Genomic DNA, 17,801 nt, shown 5'->3' with positions numbered 1-17,801 from the left:
CATCCTAAACTTTATGGAAAAGTAATTTCCACTAGAAATTATTCCTTGAGCCATGAAAACACGCAACAGTTCTTTCTACATAAACTCACAGCAGATATAAAGAATATGAAAACATACATTTTGCATTTTTCCTTCTTCAAACTCTGTACAGAAAGTACTTTGTAGTATCCCACTAATATCAGATATTACTAGATAACTATCAGAAAATATAGATAATCCGAAACATATATTATTCAGGGGCGAATGCTGGTCTTGAAATTCACGCTTGCTCTTGTCATCATTCAGGGAGTGAGTGAGTGAGAGGTGTGATTGAAGTCTGATTAGCGGAATAATGAATTACTGACCATTTAAAACTATATATTTAGAAATTTATGTACATCTAATCATACAAATACAACATTTATTTTACAAATGATATTCTATCTTTTTCAGTTTAGTTGCTTGGATACAAATCTACCCTACGGTTCTTCTTTATGAACTGGTCAATAACATCGTCATAAAAAGTTGGTTTGTGACTTAATTTTCCCAAGCAACACGCACACTTGTAAAGGCTGGTAGAGCACTTGTAGAGCACTTGTACACTTGTAGAGCTACTTTGACTGCGTATGGCCTGTGTTTAAGACGACGTGAAGGGAGCAGAAATGGCTATGCGCGCGCATGAAATCAGTGCTGCAGCGAGGACCTGGATGCTCCCACAACCGAGCAAGTCAAGGTGTATGGAAGGCCGACGCTAGTCAAGCTGACTAGCGTCTGCCTTCCATACACAATGCAAAGCGCAATTATTGCCTCGCAAGCTTAAGACGTCTTCTGTCTACAAAAATAAAAGCCTAAATGGAATCCTTATAAAGGCATGCATTTATTAACAAATAAATATTACTTCTTTCTCAATTAATGAGCTTGCGCAGCAAGCATGGAGAATTCGCCCCTGTTATTATTTCCATCAGTTCCGAATTAGACTTAACTGTACTTGCCCCAACGCTCTGATTAACGACTGTTTTATAGATATAAATGACGGCCTCTTCACTGACATTCTCCCGCATAAAGTCCCTCCACGCAGCTCAGACCGAGTCTCTTATTGAGGTATTAAGGCAGTTGATTTAATGGCAGACCTTCTGTTACCTTTCACAGCACGTTCTAGTGCTCCCTTAGTCCGGTCTATGATTAATTTTGGGCGGTATTGACGATGTCTCCAACCTTTGCCGACTGGTTTCATTGCATGTCACCAGTCCATCATTACCAGGGATCAGGAAGGCGTATTCGCCGTGATATATATCACCAATCCTTACCACCCATGTTGTATCCAATAGTCATTCTGTCCGAGACATCTTCACCACAAAATGCTGTGTGTGTGTGTGTGTGTGTGTGCGTGCGTGCGTGCGTGCTCGCGCGTGCGCGCGTGTGTGTTGATCAACTTTATAATGTATACCAGTGCATTATGGGACATTACTACTAGTTACACACTTGCATAACTTGCTATAATGTTATAAATTTCTTTTACTCCTAATTGTCTTCAGCAAAATCGCATTGATTTTTTGATGCGAATCATGGATACAACTTGTTCATTTTCTTGCGCGAATAGCTCTACTCAGATTTCAAGTTTTTCTTCGTGTATTCCGGCAACGTATGAACGAAATTCGTTTTATACTCTTCTCGCCTTTAACCAAAAAAAAGAAAGAAAGAAAGAAAGAAATAAGAATGGCTGCCTGCATATGGAACCATGAGACTTCCTCTGGTCGTTCAGACGTTGTTTATTTTGAGAGTGAGAAGAAGGGAAAGTGGAAGGAATTAGAGTGGGGGAGAACGTAATGTGAGAGGGTATAAGAAGAAAGTGCTGATGCCTTAATGTCGTTAACATTGCCAGTGACTTGTCAAGTTTTGGCCCCCGAGATCTGGGATGGAGTCTACATAGAATTACTCTACTAGTTATTGAGAAACTTTGTGTTGACCTCCGAAATACTGTTAGTTAAGACGCACGTTCTTTTTTTTTAAAAAAAAAAACTAAATCCGAGACACTTCAGATGGAAAACAAAATCTTCTAGAGAATTTAGGATGTCTCAATAAACCAAGTGGCCAATTAATTCCTCTGTTCACTATATACAGTGTATCCCATAGTACCAAAGCCTGTTACATTCCTATGTATGTGTGCGACCGGACTGCCAGTTTCTGAAGAGCATCAAGCATTTATAGAAAGGATTTTGGTACATCGATCTAAATGTGAGAACAGTATTCTTCAGATGGAAAGATTTATATAGGTTAGCAGTTGTGTGTGTATGTTCCAGAAACTTGGTTCTTTTTCTACGTAAGATGATACTTCTCATATATATATATATTTCTGATTTTTGCCTGCATTTCTGAATATCATAAAAGGTGGAGGGGGAAGAGGCGAAGTGAGATCCTTTACAGGATTGTTGTATTTTGGCAGCATTGAAATGAACAAACTTGTCTTTCACTCCATTGAATAATAGTAAGGATATTGGTATTTAAGACATTAGTAATATATGATCTTAAAGATTGAAATGTTTTAAAACTGAAACATTTGTCGAATGAGGTCAGGTACCAATCAATTGCAAAGCTAAGGATAGGATTTGAGGTCTGGGAGAGGATCGTTTAGGTATAGCAAAAAGACAGTAAACGAAAGATTGGAGCCCAAAGATATTTCTTATTGATCTTATTTACCATGATGAATGACCAGAAGAGAAGTAGTAGCTTATCCAAACTCTTTTAATGGTTTGTGTCCAGAAGTGGGTTATGCAGGCTAAGAGACCCACTATAGATCGAGAGTGGCAGAAGAACCTACTTATACTGGTGATTATTGATTATTTGGATCTCCACGTAGTAATAAAGAAATTGATTTTCACTATAGAAAATCAATAAAACCCTTTGGGACGAAAAAGATAGGGTGCATTTCTCTAGAGACCACAACGTATGAACAACATCAACAACAATACAACAACAAGCAAAGTTCACCCGACAGAACTGAAGATACAGAACAGAACTGCAAAACATAGAAAGTTGTTTGATCTCCGAAAAATCATTATTTTAAAAAGAAGGAAAATAGTCTTTAAGTTATATTTCAAAGAAAACAGCAGTGCTGTGATTACTGCATGAAATAGCTATTATTATCATCGTTGAGAATTTCATATCACTGTGTTATACGTTATTTAATAATACATGACATTTTATTTTTTCAGAATAGATTTTGTTTTTCGATTTATTGCCTCAAATTGCACCAACCAGCAGACCGAATGACCCTAACACTATACATCGCATTGGAAAGATGGTCGCGTGCAAAATATCTAGCCCAGATTGAGCTCAGCGTGGCAAACATGATGATGTGCGCGATTCTAACAGATTTTTTTATTTCTTTGTTTGTTTACAGATTCCAGAATAGACTGTTCGCTAAATATCCGATGCTTGCTTGCCAAAATACACAGTGGCTATCTAGATTTTAGAGTAGTATTCGCAGCTTAAAGCTAATACTAATTCTTGCTACAAGAATTAGTATTTGCTACTGTGTGTGGTTTAAAGCTCTCTTTCTTGAAACAACATTAACGTGCGGGCTTAAAACGCACGTGCAAAATACCTCAAAAGCGACCACTGAAAACTATACAGACAGGAAAATTCTAGTGAACGTCGTTATTGTCACGGTATATAAATTTTATAGCCTTTTCTTCTGTCGTTCTTTCCTTCCTTTCCCCCCGTATGCTTTTCTCCTTGTTTCTCTGTTTGGTTGACGTGTGAACAGCCTTCCCGTGGTAGTCTAAATTTACCTTCATTGTGTGTAATAAAGCAAGCGTAAGACAGAGATGGAGAGCTCTGGATGTTTTGGAATTATAATTAGCTCCTTCCCTCCAAGCTACAGCGTCGTCTGCTGTCTTCACACCCTCGTTGCCACTGTTTTTTTTTTTTTTTTTATTTAATTATTTTTTTTTTCCTTCACCGACTCTGTCACCCCCCTCAACAAACGATTCTCTGTAGGAAACAGAGAAATGACTCAGTTCCTTTTCTACTACTTTACGACATCCTATTTTTGTCTCCTCAAAATCCTACCATAAGATGGCGTCATGTAGCGCGTGTCATGTGGGCTTCGTAGTACCAAATACGCGGTAGGGCTAAGGGCGTGGACTGACATGTGACATTATGTGGAAGGAAGTTGGATTAGTGTTTTGTACTCTAATCTCCATACAGGACGACGGTATATAATTATAAATATGGTGATTAAGCGGTCAGTGCACGCTTACAATATACAAGAGAGAATGCCATCTAGCGAGAAAATGAACAGGCAATGAAATTTAACTAGATTTCGTATCCTGGATGTTTAATAGGTGAGAAGGGTTTTTTTTGTTATTTTTATTTTTCCTTTTTTTAAAGAACTTTATAAAGCGATATTTTAATACAGGTTTGTAGAAATATACGTAGTTTGCTACATTGAAACGAACGACTATGTATTAATAATTTTAAATGTCTGCTGCTTCTTATAGCGTGTTTCATTATAATAATATTATTATTATTATTATTTGACACCTCCAGGGAGTCCAAAGACTCATCGAGGGAGAGTGTGTTAACAGCATCGAACGATTGGTTCCCTTCCAACTACTAACCACGCTCAAACTTACTTAACTGAGCCATTAGTAGCAGAGGCTCTACCAATCGACCAACCTTTGCCGGCGGAAGTATTAACTATGGAAGATAATATTTGAGATATTGAAAATGTATTATTATCATTAAATTAAAAGTACGAGATATTGATAAATTTAATTCCAAAAAAATAAGCTTACGGTTTTATAAAATTCTTCTTCAGTATATTATAAAAGAAATGCATAATAAAAGGCCTGCCTTATTAAAAATGCATAATAAAAATAATCTAGTGACTATTGCCAAGACCGCTGTCGGACATTTTGTCGTCTGACGCAAATGGCAAAGTGGCGCCTCCTTTGATTATTAATATTTCTTCTTATTTTTTTAATGTAATAAAATCGTATTAGTTGTTACGTTGAAAGCGTCGGCGCGTCAAAGGCGAAATATGAGTAAACATTTAAAGATAGCTTTTCATCGCATATATATACGTGTGTGTGTGTGTGTGTGTGTGTGTGTGTGTGTGTGTGTGTGTGTGTGTGTGTGTGTGTGTGTGTGTGTGTGTGTGTGTGTGTGTGTGTGTGTGTGTGTGTGTGTGTGTGTGTGTGTGTGTGTGTGTGTGTGTGTGTGTGTGTGTTTAACCTTTTCTGCAGGTAGACGATATCTACAAATTTAAGGATTAAGAAAGGTCCCAGATGGCCCAAGTTAAATAATTCATATATGGTTATCTGATCTGCAAAGGATTTAATTCATTTTATCTAAACCTAAGACGCTTTTAGTCGACTCTCTACAGGTGTCCAACATTATGGATCTCTGCCAATGGAGAAAGTTAAAAATAAAATCAATTATGGTGCTCATTATCAAAATAGATCTGTATGAATAGCCCATTAGCAGATCCCTCTGAGTGCTGATAATACGATAATACAATGGGAATACAGGCTTGGTTGCAAGAAATACTTTGTGTGTGTTCCTCAACGGGCGCGTTTTGCATCAATTCTGAATACGTCCGTCTGTTGACCATGATAAGAAGACTGTTCTGTTCTTCAGCACACATCGTTTCAGTAAAACAATTTAAAGCCTGTTCTGAATGCATATCTAGTCTTTTGAGGATGAACGGATTTCGATGAAATTAGTATTTTATATAATGAATAAAAATTAATCCACAGTTTATTGTCGGGCGTGAAATGTTATCATAGGATTTTCTTAAATCATTTCTGCCCCTGTTTTTTAATGCTCGTATTGTTATTGTTGAGTTTTTAAGCTTTGCCTTTCGATTTGTTCCATGTGTTTTTGAGTCAGATGTTTTCACACACACATACGAAGAAAAAAATCTGTGATAATATTTAAAACGCATGAATAGTCGGTTTGATTAATGAACAGGCAAGTAAGGCCAGTCACAAATTGAAGCATTTTAAATTGCCAGGAGTTCCAGTTCACCTTCTTTCGTATTTATTGTCTATTTCAATATCTTCAAGTAGCATAGTATGTTTCGCAGATTACTATAGATGCCTTTTAGCGTTATTTTGTTCCTTGACGATCGCTGTTTTACATCTCTCGCCTGCAAAAAAAAGTTGTAAATCTCGAGTATAATTGATAATCCAGAAACAAACTCTGCTCTACCACACACCAAACATGGAAATTTTTTTCAGGGTAGCAGTCTCTCACCGGACAATCATTATCATTTATCTACTCGGCCAATCAGATGGCTGGACAGATTTTAACACCGTTTGGTACTGGGAAATTCTTGAATAACGTTTTCCAGGTCATTTCGACATTGGTTTCATTTTAACACTTTAAACCGGGAAATGCGCATTTGTGTGATCTTCGAAACCATCTCCATTTTGTTGTATTAATTAAACTGTGTTTCCTATAGACAAAAATTCCTTAAAGTAACGTTATTGACTTCACGAATAACAACATTTAGAAGAGCAAATGGGATTTAGGAGATGTAGATCTGCAATCTATACTCTATTACGACGATCTCTGATGTGATATGTGAAAGAGAAAAAAAAAGCTTTATATATTTTATAAAGCTTTTTTATAAAAAAAAAAAAAAACCCAACATCAAGCAACCTTGCAATTAATGTTCCATTATGATTTTTCAAAAATAAGCTTAGGTTTATTTTCATGGCTCTATTGTATTTCAGTGAGGGCTTCCCTATACGTGTAGTCATAGACTCATAATGAGCGAGGGACTGATCATTATGGCTGCTAACTGTATGGGTGTCGTTTAATGAATAAATTAAGGACTGCGTGATCGGAATTTATTTAAGCAAATCACCAGATCTGCATATTATGCATGGAATTCTTCGAGTAGTCTGCATTTCGACCAGCCCGTTTCAAACAGAAATATGAATAGAAGCCTAATTCTTATGGACGTTTCTCGCATCTTATATTGGATTCGGTTCCATGAAAATTCATCGAAAAAACAGTTAATCGAAAGACAATTCATCGAAAAGGCATCTCATCGAATGAACAATTCACCGAAAATTTTAACTAAAATGTCATTAAATTGATCCAGCCAAAGCGGAATTGCTAATATCATTTCGAAACGTTTTTTCGAAAATGTTATGATAAAAGTGTCCATTTAGAACAAAAACTGAACCGTGCATACAGCTGCTTGTACCGACACCTTCCACTAATTCCGCTAAGTCAGAGATATGTAATACATAATTTGGACACGTTATTTCTTCGTTGCCCCGAATATAGCTGAACTGAAAATTTGAACGGTTCGACATTTTCTTGTAAAAGTTTCAAATAGCGAATCTGATTCAGATTCGCTATTTGAAACTTTTATTCATCCCATAATAATTCTATTTGAATTATAATGGGATGAATAAAATTCAACCCATAATAATTGCTGTATTGAAGTAGCATATTACTACTAGCAACAATAATAATAATGGAGTCTGCGTAGGCTGAGCTTTTCCTCCCTGAAAAAGGCAAATCAGTCCCACGAACAGACAGGAAACAGTTATCGGACAAGAAAGACAATAAGAAACCATATTATTCTATAATTATTCTCTATTAAAGTAGCATTGCTTTCTCATTCTGCACGGTTCAGCATTTGTTCTAAATGAATCACTTTTATCATAACATTTTCGCAAAGTTAAAATTTTCGGTGAATTGTTTTTTTCTATGAATTGCATTTTAGACGAATTGTTCATTCGATTAATTGCTTTTTCAATGAATTGTCTTTCGATGAACTCTCCAGTTACCATTGGATTCAAACCCAGGTTTTTCCGACCAATGGGCCACTAATTCTTTCGAATGGGCTGGACTAAACTTCGATTTTGTAATCTTTTCAATGGAAAAACCTCTTTTTACTTTTAGCCGTTGATTATGCAATATCATACTAAGATATTGTCGATAATGTTCTGTGTCATGCATGTCTCTGACGATCTCTGATGTGATATGTGAAAGAGAAAAAAAAAGCTTTATATATTTTAAGCAAGCCTTTGACTCAATAAGCATAAATAAATTGCTTGAAATTTTAAAACAAAAAATAAAACTGTGGGGAAATACCTGCTGTCGTACTCCAGAACTATAAAAATTCCTCTGCTGCAATAAATTTGGAGAAGTTAAAACTTCTGAAATACCAGTCGAGAGAGGTGTCATGCATGCTCTCGTGTTATTTGTTTAGCACATGGGTGGAATAACTGGTAAATCCCAGGAAACATGAAAATATCTATAAACGGACAAAAAATGCACCATGTATAAAACATGAATATGATATAATATTATGTAGCGATAGTAAGGAACACTTAAAGTACCTGTTTGAAAACTTACATAAAAATAAAAAGACGACTATACGATGCACATAAACTTTAGTAAACCCAGAACAATGGGTGGAAATGAAGAAAAACTTTACTTAGAGAAGTGGAAGAAAACTGGAAGAAATTAAAAAATTAATTACTTATACTCCTTAATCACAGACAAGTTAAATTATGAAGAAACTATTAAACACAGAATAAACTTAGAGTGCTCAACTACGCCAAACCTACAAACATTTGGAAAAATACACATCTCTCCAACGATCTTACAGAGTATAATTCAATGGTGCTTCCCGCAGTTCTTTATGGTTCAGATACTTGGATTATCAAACAGAAGGAAGAACAAAGATTGGGAGATTGGTTTTGAAAATAAGGGTTTGTGAAAAATAAATAAAACAGCATGGACTGAAATGAAAACCAATTAAAATGTTTACTGAAAAATTTCTTCAATTTCTCCAAAGTGGAAAAAAAGATTGAGACTACTACCACCTGTCCTAGTCATATGAAGATGATAATGATGATCTTACTCAGCCTACTCAGCTTCACAACGATTTCATTTCTTGCATTTCTAGCCTACTGCAAAATAATACCTTTGTAGCTTTTAGTTCAGTTGGTTCCAATTCTTCTCAGCACAGAACATTATCGACAATATCTTAGTATGAGATTGCATAATCAACGGCTAAAAGTAAAAAGAGGGTTTTCCATTGAAAAGATTACAAAATCGAAGTTTAGTCCAGCCCATTCGAAAGAATTAGTGGCCCATTGGTCGGAAAAACCTGGGTTTGAATCCAATGGTAACTGGAGAATTCATCGAAAGACAATTCATTGAAAAAGCAATTAATCGAATGAACAATTCGTCTAAAATGCAATTCATAGAAAAAAACAATTCACCGAAAATTTTAACTTTTTGAAAATGTTATGATAAAAGTGATTCATTTAGAATAAATGCTAAACCGTGCAGAATGAGGAAGCAATGCTACTTTAATAGAGAATAATTATAGAATAATATGGTTTCTTATTGTCTTTCTTGTCCGATAACTGTTTCCTGTCTGTTCATGGGACTGATTTGCCTGTTTCAGGGAGGAAAAGCTCAGCCTACGCAGGCTCCATTATTATTGTTGTTGCTAGTAGTAATATGCGACTTCAATACAGCAATTATTATCAGTTGAATTTTATTCATCCCATTATAATTCTATTTGAATTATTATGGGTTGAATGAAAAATCTGAATCAGATTCGCTATTTGAAACTTTTACAAGAAAATGTCGAACCGTTCCAGTTTTCAGTTCAGCTATATTCGAGCCGACAAAGAAATCACGTGTCCAAATTGTGTATTACAATAACTCTCTGACTTAGAGGAATTTGTGGAAATTGTCGGTACAAGAAGCTGTCTGCACGGTTCAGTTTTTGTTCTACATGGATTCATCACATTTTCGAAAAAAAGTTTCGAAATGATATTAGGAATTCTGCTTTGGCTGGAATTCCTAATATCATTTCCGAATTTAGTGACATTTTAGTTAAAATTTTCGGTGAATTGTTTTTTCCATGAATTGCATTTTCGTTGAATTGTCGTTCGATGAATTGTTCATTCGATGAGATGCCTTTTCGATGAATTGTCTTTCGATTAACTGTCCTTTCGATAAATTTTCATGGAACCGAATCCAATATAAGATGCGAGAAACGTCCATAAGAATTAGGCTTCTATTCATATTTCTGTTTGAAACGGGCTGGTCGAAATGCAGACTACTCGAAGAATTCCATGCATAATATGCAGATCTGGTGATTTGCTTAAATAAATTCCGATCACGCAGTCCTTAATTTATTCATTAAACGACACCCATACAGTTAGCAGCCATAATGATCAGTCCCTCGCTCATTATGAGTCTATGACTACACGTATAGGGAAGCCCTCGCTGAAATACAATAGAGCCATGAAAATAAACCTAAGCTTATTTTTGGAACATTAATTGCAAGGTTGCTTGATGTTGGGTCTTTTTTTTTTTTTTTTTTTTCCATTTCGGAGCGGTGTGGTTAACAAGAGGTTGAAACTTCAAAGTTATAATATTTGCAATTTTCTTTATCTAATCGATCGTTTGAAAACGAGAGTATCTATTAGATATTGTTATTATTGGTGCAATAGGATTTAACACATCGCTTTTCTCTAATTAAAAATGCATTAATTAATATTTCCACATAATTCTCTTTTAAATGATCATATTTGACGACCATTTAAGTGTGCGAATATAATAGCGCTACTTCCCTTCGAAAGAAAGATTTCATTTAATGACAGAAAAAAAAGGAAAAAAGAACACTAATCAAGGACCTGAATTTTACACTTCAAAATTTAATGCGATTTTATACCTAGTTGCATTATCATTATCTTTAAGAAAGAGGTTTTGCTGTGCTATTTACGATGCCCAGTTCTGTATGCAGCAGTCGCTGTTCAAAACCTTGTCTGGTTAATCTGCTGTTTAAATGAAATATGAATCTAATAACATAATTAAAACCATATTTAAATGAAGCCACACTTTTTGGGATTAAATGTCTGACTCCCCAAGTCACAGATATCGCATTAAATATATATATATATATATATATATATATATTTATTTATGAAATCAAACCGTTATGAAGTTTGATTTGGGGAGTTTTCAACTCCCAAACACGTCATTCTTCGAAATGTATTACGACGGTGCTTTGGATTAGCACCGTCGTAATAAGCAAAACTAAATTTAAAATTATAAGCAAAACTAAATTTAAAATTATCTTCTCAAACAAGCCAATACTAAATAAAAGTCTTTACGCAATTAATTTAATTAAAAATGGCTCAATTGTAAGTTTGATTAACTGCTTTCCATTCTTTTTTCACATCAATAACTTCATGTTTTGAAACAGTCCTCCATATTTCTCGAAAATTACTGTACACCAATATTCAAAAATAATTAGAACTCTCTTCTCAATCGCCAATAATCTGTTTTCAAATTTTATGCAACTCCATTTCAGAAACATTTCATTGCGTCCACTTGTTTTCCTGTTTTTATTATTTTAATTAATTTTTACACGTAATTATGGTACTAAAACTTCGCTCCGCACGGTTAGCGTACTGCTATGCGCTTCGCAACCATATGCCTGGGAAAGGAGTGTTCTAGGTTCGATTCCATCTTAAGGATCTTTCTCAGACATGGCCAAGTTAGCCAGTCTTGGGCGTGGACAGCAAGGTTTTCTCCCCAGTTTATCTTTAATTTTTTCCTCTCGCAAGCAGGCAAACCGGCCCCGTGAACACACCATCTACAGCCATAGGATATACCTGGAGGCATAGGGCTAGTCACCTTATCCTCGGGACAGGTACGACTTCGAAGGACTTAAATTAGCCCTGTAACATGTCAGTAGGCCTAATACGTAAAAGGGAGAAAAAGAAGAACCTATCTTATCGGAAATGCATGATGAAATTAATATAACTATGCGGTATTAAGATATACAAAGAAGATTAATGCATAAAAAAAAATTAAAACTGCGTAGTTTGATTAATCACATTTGTCATTTACATAATTTAAAAATATTTTTTCTGCTTGTTTTCGAAGTAAACTTTCTCTACCTGTAGTATGCTTAAATAAATCAATATAAGTTGTTGGGATGAATCCACTAACTTTAATTGTAATTATTTAGTAAATTTACGCTCATAAAATGCTTCTTTTTCTTATCTCTTGTGTCCTAGGAGAGGTTCAGTCTCTCATGAATGGTGATTCGTCATTTTCTCCTGTCTGGTACAAGATCTTTCGTCATCTTCTAGCTCACGAAGTTTGTGTTTGTTTGTAATGTCTGTAACTCCATTAATCTTGGTCTTCCTTTGGATCGTGATACTTTCATCTAAGATTCCAAAATTTAACCTCGATAACTTTAAAATCACTCCTATCTAAAAATAATAGAAAAAAGAAATATCTTCTTCATATTTCTGATTTGGAACGTAATAAGGTTTCTGAGATTTCCAAACTTGCAAATCTTCTATAAAACTTTGATTTCTTTTAAGAGTAGATTGATTTTTAAATCTCTACCTATAATCAGATAGGAATTTATACATCCCTAATTAATTTCTACAAGATATTAAATAGTTATCTATATTATATCATTAAATGATAACAAAAAAATCTGAATTTTCATTAATAATTAAGTATTGCATCTAGTTTATATTAAACATTATTAGACACTGAATGATATATTAAAATAATTACAAATAAAAACAATAAAAAGAAAAATCAACATAAAAATAAATGAGGAGCTGAATAGAATGCGTAAATCAAATGACAAATATTTGTTATCCTAAATAAATATTAAATTATAAACCAAAAGAAAAGTAAAGAGAAGTTATATTAAAAAATAAGAGCAAAAAGGCTAATTAGCATCATTATTACTGGTATTAATACTAGCTATTAGCCACCGAGTTATTATTAGACCGTTGAAAGTCACGAGTCTGATTCAAGTGTCAGAAATTCCCTCCAGCAGAGTCAGAATTGGCGCACTTGTATAATCAAGACTGTGTGGCATATCATCAACTCATTAGTATTCAGGGCACGCCATAATTTACTTCCTCCAGAGAAATTTAAACAATATTAATAAAAAAAAATTACTAACTCAAGTAATTAAAATTTATATTAATATATAAAAATATATATAATATTTTTAAAAAAATATTATAAAATTTAAAATAGATTTGTATGTTTAAAAACAAATTAGTTTATTGATTTCCATTTCTACGCACGAAATAAATTTAAAATGGTTATTACTTTCATGGATTTAAGCCGACAGTAAGAACATCCGTTTTCAGATGCTAAGAGGTTTGCAAAGTATTCGATCTTGGTGACACTGAGTGTTTCGATATAATCAATGAAAAATTCTTCAAGTAATCATTCTCGCTTCCCATCAGTGGAGGGATGTTTTCAGCCAGTACCGAAAGTCCAAGTCCCGATGCGAAACAGTTAATCTGATTATCATGGAAGAATCGATTTAGATTTCTTCCATTATAACAAACATGCTGCTTACTGGACTAATTAGCTGAACCAGAAATTCCTTGAAGATTAAATAGAAGATGAAATAAATAACTCAATTATTTCGCTCTTCGATCTTGCTTGGATGAGCAGTTTGGTTACAACGGAAATGAAATTTCCCAATTCGATTATAAAATTCAGTTAAAAGTTTTTGCATCTCACGTATTCTGGATGACTTTCTAAGCTATTTACTTAGAAAGTCATTTTTCTTTTCTTTTTTTTTTTCATTGCCAATATTAAAAATTTGTAACATCTGTCTGATTTCTATATCTCTTAATTTTAACCAGAATTTCATTGAATTCGGCTACACTACTGAAATGCAAATATTTTCGTAGTAGCTGTTCTCTTCTCGGCAATTTATCTCCTTTCCTTTCGTAGCAGGAATGTCGTGCAACTGAGAATGCCCTCGTAAGCCCCCCAAAAGGGTCGTTTATCACCTGTGAGTTGGATGGTTTCTGCAAAGGTGCATCCCGTTTCCGGATTAGGAGGTGTGACCCAGGGATTTACGGGAAGTACATGTACTCCTCCCTGTATTTATTCTTAGAAAATGCTTTAGGCACCTCTTGTTATCTTCAACAGTTGAAGGTCTGAGTTTTAGGGAAAGGTTCCCCTAAGCCAGTTGTAAACTGCATTATGAAAGAAGTGTTTGTTTGCTGGTTTAGGTTATGCAATTGCACACGTTGAGGAAAAGCAAATGCACAGTAGAACTGAGTATTTAAGAAACCAAAGGTAAATCTGTTCTACCAAAAGAAGGGTCCACAATTGCATTAAGTAGCATTTGTGATTGTATTATTTCATAGTAGCAAAATTTTGATCTGTGGAAACCCATTGCTATTGTCCCTAAATTAATTCAGCCCTTTAATAAACTTTTGTTAAAGGGGTTGAATTATCATTTCTCGATATTTTCGGGATGAATAACTTAATTTCGATCCTTTGAGTCGAAAAAAATAAACTATTTAAATTCCTTTCAACCATAGATACTAGACTTCTGTCGAGTTCCGTGATTTAATTCCACTGATTAACATTGCATTTTTTTTATTTTAAAATAAATAGCTACGTATATGAACTGGTATATATTATTCCTTCGCTTTCTTCTAAGCCTTGTGAAGAATGAGCAACAATGGCCACCCAACATTCTTTTACATACCAAAATATTGATAGCTTTTTATCCCTTGCTTACACGCAACCTCAATGTATTATAAATTGCGAGATGTCGATTGTGTGGAATGCGCGCGCACACATACACACACAGAGTTGTTGCACAAGCTCAGAAGACCAGCATCACTATTGATAGAAGCCTTATAATGCTTAGGATGGAGAGCCCAGCCTGTCGGGTGTAGTTTCCCATTCTTGTGTTAGATGTAAACAGGTCTTGCTTTGTTAGATATCCGATGGTTTTAATATGCACGCTTGACTAAATAGAAATAAATGCCTAGTATACTGTTATCAAGTGCAATACAAGAAAATGCGAAATCAGATCTGAAAAAAGTCTAAAAAATAAAAGCAAAATAACCGTTTTTAATAAAATAATTATGTATATTAAGATCAAGGATAGACATTTCAAAAAAATAATCATTTTTTAAAATGATTATTTTTAAATTAAAAAAAATAACTATTTTTTTAAAATTTATTTTAAATTAACCTGTTAACTTTTTCCGTTTCTGATTTCACGATAAACCACTATACATAACAGCCCTCGTAATATTTCTTTTCACTTGTAATATTCTTTTGTAATGAATTTTAATTCATAAACGTAGAGAGAGAAAGAGAGATAATTCACTTCATCCCTGTATAAGTTGAAGAGAGGAATGCCTAAATATAAATTGCTACTGATGTGAATTAAAGTTACTGCTATTAAAACATTAACTAAATCACTGTTGTGGATTTTACTTTTACTCTGTTATCGCTCTTTTATTTGGCAAATGATTTTTATTTCAACATCAAATACTCTGCTTCTTGGAGGCCAAAAATGCTATAAAAATTGTGATTAGCCTCTGGAGAAGGTAACTTGTGTATCTAAACTGACTTATTCAGGGTATCGATATGCTACAGATTTCCAGCCTTTCGTCTGTGGCAAGTTGTCATAAAAATAATAATACTTTCTTAAGAGTCATGCTAAAGTATCTTCTCCAGTCCATTACATCTGCTTATGTAATTGGCAACGATAAAAAATCCCATAAACTTATTCCAGCACATTTGCAGATACAGAAACGTTTAGGCCTAACAAAAGTCGCATCCAACTTACGTCATAGTTGTCGGTTACAACTTGTGCGTACCGAGTGAAAGAGTGTAGAAATTCAAATCCAGAAAGAATAACAGAAAGAACATTATCTAGTTTATCATTAATTGCAGTAAGGCAGTAAAGAATTTTGGTTATGGGGCTGATGAAACTATAAACAAATTGACGTTTAGTTACGCAAATTATGGTTTATTGCTTCCTCCATAATACTAAAAACAATAGACTCAGGTAGGAAAAGTTTTGTTTTTTCAGTTTTATTTTTTAAGACAGTTAATTTTTAATGCAATTGTGGAAAGTCTTAGCCTTAATTCCTGGAGTTGCAACAGTTCTTCTATTTTCCCTCCTCTCTGCAATATTCATTAGAGAACTCTCATCCTATCCTAGTCATTACATTCAGTAAAAATGACCTATAGGGTTCCAAGGTTCGACAAATGTAGAGTATTTGTTGCATACTCCTCATCACTTGTAGTTTGTACTGTACGTTGCAAACTGTGAGGATTTTTTTTTTAACTCTGAAATCTATGGGCCAACCCAACCTCCTGCATTGAATAAAGTTTATATTTGGGCTGCACGTGGTAGCTCCGTACGCACAGTTCCATAAGAACGCTGTCTCCGCTTTTCAGCCAGTGGGCAAGTATAAAAGTGAGTTGTCAGTCTGGTTATTCAAACTGCAAGAGCTGCCCATGGGCTTGCCTTCTCCTCCTAGTCACTCGTAGCCACAGGACGGTAATGCTTGAACCTTTTGTGAGCTACGCCCTGATTATATTCCTTTTATTATCTTTATTTTATTATATTATTTATTGAGAAAACAATTAACCATCTCTGACATTCAAATGGAACTCTTATTCGATCTTATTCATTTTTTTTTTAAATCATTGAAACAAGACAACGAGTTTCTACGTGAAACTCGTTGTCGAAATTCATAGGGGCCCATTTAATCTGGGCATAAAATTTTCAAAGTTTTAAAATTTGATTATACGACTTCTCTCCTCTTTCGAATCATTTAGTAATACTTAAAGCGGCCGACTATCAAAACTTTAAGAAATATAGAAAAATAAAGGTGTAATATTGGATATTAAAATTATCAAAAAAACTTTGTGTTCTGTCCCGAACAGGGGCGGCTCGTGCATGTGCATTACGGAACTGCAGCACCCCCAATTTTTCTCGATATATAAAGGGGAATATATTTAAATATTTATTAATTTATTTATATTTGCTTGTAATATAATTTGCTACGCGCGCAAGCATATGAACGTCATAGTAAGATGTGAGCTATTGGTGCAACGGCACTGTCCGTCGCGCAGTTCCACTGTTGTTTATATGCAGCTTGCGCCAGTAGTAGTGTTCGTAGTGCTTATCGTGTTTACTCCGTCTCTTTAAATATTTGGACGTTACAATTAAAGATTTGTTATAGATTTTATTTTAGAACATTATTGGGGTTATGATAATGGATTTTATTTTTAAGTAATTTTGAATTATACTAAACTGTATAATTTTATCGATAATAAACACTATTTTTCCATGTTTAATTTTTACCATAATTTTGATATTTTATCCAAACACGTATACACTGTACTTACAGTGTGGATGTATATTTCGAAAGTTGCAGCACCCCCACGATTTCAAGCCACGAGCCTCCACTGATTCCGAGTATTATTACAGGTTTCCCTTGCCCGATTCAAGTATTAGTGCATTGTAGTTTATTTACGACAATCGTTTGCTTAAATTCCTCCTTCACTGAACAGCTCTCAGATCCACAACGAAATGAGTTCTTTCCATAAATGAGGAATCACGTGTATTATCATGCAGTAATTTTCTCTTTCTTAGAACACTCATCATAGTGATATTTATTATAAATTCATACGTATTTTCACTGCGTATTTATTACTATTGTTATTAAATGTATTTTTACTTAAGCATATCATGTTTCAATAATGTAATATCTATTATAAAGGCTTCGAAATGTAAAATTTTTTTAAAAAATTATTAAATGTTAATAAGTGTAGTTACCTTCAAAAATGTCCTTATGACCTCATAGCAAACCTCTCATGGACTCTGAAACTTTGTTTCTGAGAGTCATTTTATCTTTTCGGTTCATTATTCTAATGGAACACAGTCTTTCGAGTAAGTCACACATTAGTGTTATAAAATGAATTAATGTCAGGAATCAGAA

The 17,801-nt window shown here is 34.3% G+C and overlaps 1 protein-coding gene across 3 annotated transcripts in view; it reads left to right on the top strand.

The window, feature by feature from the left end:
- LOC150094140 (uncharacterized) overlaps positions 1–17,801 on the top strand; it is a 285,741-nt gene that overhangs the window by 20,491 nt on the left and 247,449 nt on the right. The window contains exon 1 of one of the 3 annotated variants that reach the window (XM_090411830.1): positions 4,171–4,325. The exons of the other annotated variants lie outside the window; for them this stretch is intronic. The gene's annotated coding sequence lies outside the window, so the exon portion shown is untranslated. Of the gene's footprint in view, positions 1–4,170; positions 4,326–17,801 lie in introns of those variants that run through there. 3 annotated transcript variants of the gene reach the window in all.

Source organism: Typopeltis vanoorti, chromosome 22 (assembly GCF_054136105.1).
Source record: "Typopeltis vanoorti isolate ZY-2024b chromosome 22, IOZ_Tvanoo_1.0, whole genome shotgun sequence".
In the NCBI taxonomy this organism is placed as follows: Eukaryota; Metazoa; Arthropoda; class Arachnida; order Uropygi; family Thelyphonidae; genus Typopeltis; species Typopeltis vanoorti.
Note: the sequence above shows the minus strand (reverse complement) of the source record. Positions and strands in the feature narration are given on the sequence as shown.